At 38.8% G+C, this 4,531-nt stretch overlaps 1 long non-coding RNA gene across 1 annotated transcript; it reads left to right on the top strand.

The window, feature by feature from the left end:
- Window positions 1-3,443: 3,443 nt before the first annotated feature.
- LOC102304458 lies at window positions 3,444-4,101 on the top strand. The gene is made up of 2 exons (XR_317496.3): window positions 3,444-3,622; window positions 3,906-4,101. It is a non-coding gene; the product is annotated as an uncharacterized LOC102304458 (long non-coding RNA).
- The last annotated feature ends 430 nt before the right edge of the window (window positions 4,102-4,531 follow it).

Raw genomic sequence — 4,531 nt, 5'->3', positions numbered from 1 at the left:
GACCAAGGAAGACCAACAGAGGGGCAGCCGCGCCACTGTCCCAGAAAGAGCTGAGGAGAGTCCCAGATGAGGGCTCACTCAGCAGCCACGGAGCATAAGGCAGGGGGGGTCTATCTATATCATGGCTAAAGCAATGCAAACTGCATTTCGTTGCCCTGTACCTGTGACGTGTGCAATGACAATAAAGTTGAATTCTATTCTATTCTATTCTATCCTATTCTATTCTATACTTACAGTCCTTTCTGTGCTCAACTGCTTCAACAGCTCAGCTGCTTCAATTACTCTGCTGACCGCTTCCTCAGTTTAGACTTAGAATCATTAGTGCCAGAGCCATTAGTCGTGCTACACCTTGTCTTTAGAACTTATAACCCCTTCACCTTCATCAGCTGGACTCTTTGGCACAGCTCAAAACCCCTCTTTTTTCATCAGCATATGAAACATTGTTTTATGTACGTTATAATCATATTATTCCTTGAATTTAAAAACTCTACAAGTATTGTTGTAGTTGTTAATTTTGGTTTGAAACATGACCCTGACCCTTTCCTAATATGCTTTTGGGGTGCATCTTCCTGCAACGCCCTTATCACTTTCAGTCATCAGGAACTAATAGACATCGGCCTCAGCATGAACCCGGACTTCATGTCAGATTGGACTGACAGCATCTCACCTGAGATTGTAAGGCTGTGGGTTATTGTTGGTAACAGCAAGCAACTCAGGCTGCTCAGGCAGAGGAAACAAAAGCGGCGCTGCAGAGCCTGCTATTGCGTTGAGCTGCAAAAACAACAACACAAACCCCTGTTTCCATCCATCTTTTTCACAAATGGCAAATCCCTCGCAAACAAAATAGAGGAGCTACAATCAGAGACTTAATTCAACCGCTTTGTCGGGGAGTTTTGTCTACTGATTGTAACTGAATCCTGGCTTTTAGGGATTCTTAAAATATTCTGATTCTGATTTTGACATCCCAGATGGCACTGAGGCAAACCGTAACAAAACCCTAACAAAGACGCTGGTAAGAAAAGGGGTTGTGAGCTCTGTCCCTATGTACTTCAGGACTGGTGCTATAAAATTAGAACTATAGACAGTCACTGATCACCAGACTTAGAGGCCATGTCCATTCAGTGCAGGCATTACTATCTACCTTGCAATTTACCATTGTTTACATGCCCTCCTACATGCTAACGCTAGCTCAGCACTCAATCACCTCCAACTTATCATCAGCAAACAGCAGAGAGAGCGCCCAGAGGGGATCCATATTGGTCCGGGTTTGCTATGCAAAAACAGCTGGAGATTTTTTGAATGGTATGTTGCTTTATTCTCCTGTGGATCATAAATGAAGTTCACGGCGAGACCGTTAAGGCTGGTAGGCCTCCTGTTCTACCTGATGCCAAGCGCCCCCTCGTGGCGGTGGGATGTTTATCGAATAATGGTGGACAGTCCCAGGGAAGCGGCCAAAAAATACAATTTTTAAAGTATGTGTTTCGTTGTATTCACTTATCTAACATTCCCTCAGGTTTCTCTTTCTTTTAAAGCCTTTGACGGTTCAAAGTCTAAGAATATTACAGAGACTGTGGGGATTTTATAGACAGTAATAACGATCCTTAAACAATGATTAAAAACGATTCTTCGTTTAATCCTCGGCTCTGTTGCATTGCAACATTCGGCTCAAGCAGCCCCAGATTTCCAACAACACAACAGCAGCAGTGAATATGATGCTGTCATAGTTCAGCGTGGAGCCAGAGTCTGTCCACAAACGCAGAGAAACACAAAAAGCTGCTGTTACAGTGACTGCGATCTCAGATGGAAAGAAAACTTTTTTTTGTTGTTGTGTCCAAAAGCCGCCCTATATGACAGCAATATCCATTAAAATGAATTATTAACAGGTTCACCATCATAACTCTTTTTGCCCCTCCTACTAATGTAACAAAAGCTTCCAAAAAGATAGAGTGAAGGCTATTTTATTTTATGCCTTAGTTTAGGTTCTCTGTATACCATCTTTTATTTGCAATTACTGGTAATTATTATTTCTTTTTCAAAAATGTTTTATTTAAAACATATCATTTTATTATGGCACAGAAAGACAAACCATCTCATTAAACTATTAAACACTGCAATTTTTGACATTTAATTCAATGAGCAGTGCATTTTATGAGACTGTGATTTTCTTTTTTTAAATATTTATTATTGCTCATACACAATGCACAAGTATTTCTTATCAAATGAATCAACAAAAGAATCAATAAAAAGCTTGAGAAGTAAAATGATTGATAGCTGCTGTCGCCGTTTGGACTCTTTCGACTTGTTTCTCTCTGATGTTTTATGGAGAAACAAGCAGACAGTTCACTTGTTGCACTCAAAGAAAGGAGTTTTATTTACAAGAGTCAAACATTTGACCAGAGCATTCTGATAAAAAAAAATCAACAGTGAAGTTGGAATATCCCAGTTTAATCACGTTATGCTGCAGTTTACATTTATTTAGCTGCCATCCTGAACACAGCCCTGGATAGGAAGACAGGAGGTAAATATGAAACCTCTTATTCTCTTTCTGTGCTGTTTATGCAGTGTTGCTATAACACTGGAGTCTGTCGCTGTTGTTTTAAATACTTTCTGCTGGATTTTGTCTCTGTCCTGTTTCCCTTTAGCTGTTTTTCTCTTTAAATAAAAAGTACAAAGTTTGCATTGTGATTATAAGTTAAAATTGGGTTTAACTTATGAGTTGCTACTACTACTACTACTCATTACTATGAGCAACTAAAGCTTTCAGACAAATATAGTGCTGCAATATATTAAAATAGGTCTATGTGTCTCCTTCTTATATAAAGTATTCATATATTCACTTGAAAAGAAAAACAATTTTCTGAGATGAAGTTGAGCTGAGAAGAAGGCATGATGTGGTATGAAATGGAAATAAATGTATGTTAAATTTTCACTGAAGCTTACCATTTGAGTCGAGTTAAATTTCACCAGTGATTATTTTTAGTAGAATATTTTTTAATATATTAATAACATTTTAAGGTCCACTTATATTGTCAAAGTGAAACGAGACTAGTCTCACTGACTGCATTAGCTAAATTTATACAAAATCTCAGAAGACAGAAAAACATGAGAAAAAAGGTACTTTCATATACTGTATTTGAAATGAAACCTTTATTTAACCTTTAAGAGCACACAATCAACATTAATAAACAGCAGAACTACTCAAAGATCCAATAAAACAACAGCATGCTTAACTTTAACCTTCCAGAAAATCAGCATGACAGTCTTTATATATACACATTTCATTTCTTTTTTTAATGTATGCAACATCCCAGCTTTTATTGAAAAACTTTTATGAAAAATGTGTTCTGTGAAAGTAGTTAAGGATCTCCATCTAAACTGGTTTTTATGTGTAAACTCTACAGTACAAAATAATGATAAAACAATCAATTCTCTAATAATTGACTAACTGATGAATCACTGCAGCTCCAATATATTGTTGCATTTGACAACCCACTACAGCAACTACAGAATAAAACCACTAACCAGACTGATGACAGATTTCAAACATGCTGAATATGAAGAGTAGTATCATTTAAACTCACATGATTATCAGCCATAAGAACAAATTCAGATTTATATTGATGTAATAATAATAATGGATTGGATTTATATAGCCCTTTTCAAGGCACTTGCATTCACACACACTGGTGGAGGCAAGCTACGATTGTAGCCACAGATGCCCTGGGGCAGACTGACAGAAGCAAGGCTGCCATATCGCGCCATCGGCCCCTCTGGCCAACACCATTAGGGTAAAGTGTCTTGCCCAAGGACACAACAACCAGGACAGAGAGCTCAGGGATCGAACCGGCTACCTTCTGGTTACAGATACGCTTCCCAACCCCCTGAGCCACGGTCGCCCTGGTAAGGTAAGGTATATAAATGTAAGTACAGTTTGAATCAGTGCAATATTATTTTCACACATCAATGGACCACTGAACTTCTCAGCTTCTAAAATGTAAAGCCTCATTTAGAAACTACACAAGTACATATAATGGTCAGGGATCAACATGAACCTGTCTTCTCTATTTGACTTTAATCAACTCTGCAGTGGCTCCAAGTCCAAGAAAAAGTCCAGCATAGAGCGGCTGAGTGAATGTGGTCTGGACTCTGTGGAGGAGAGTCATGGTTTCAGAGACGCTGTAGAAAGACAGAATACCTGCTCTGTGATCCAGGTACACTCCTACTCTGGAGGACCAAGGACCTGAGAGGACAGTTCGTACTTTCTTGTGAAAAAATGAATAACTGTTGTTTTCACAAAGTAATGCCCAAGATTTGTTATTGTATCCAAATATACGATCAGCTGACTTTCCTACTCTTCTGATATTCTTGTATGAGACTGCTACTTCTATCCCTCTCCCTCTCCACTCCACCTCCCAGTAGCAACGTCCAGTCAGACTCTCTCTACTCAGGACTTGATCATAAAAGGTGAATCTGTCTGGATGATCAGAATAAGACTGTTGTTGTTTCAACTGTGTTGCTTTTCTGTCCCCTT

Source organism: Haplochromis burtoni, unplaced genomic scaffold (assembly GCF_018398535.1).
Source record: "Haplochromis burtoni strain Fernald_Lab_line unplaced genomic scaffold, NCSU_Asbu1 Contig_597, whole genome shotgun sequence".
In the NCBI taxonomy this organism is placed as follows: domain Eukaryota; kingdom Metazoa; phylum Chordata; class Actinopteri; order Cichliformes; family Cichlidae; genus Haplochromis; species Haplochromis burtoni.
Note: the sequence above shows the minus strand (reverse complement) of the source record. Positions and strands in the feature narration are given on the sequence as shown.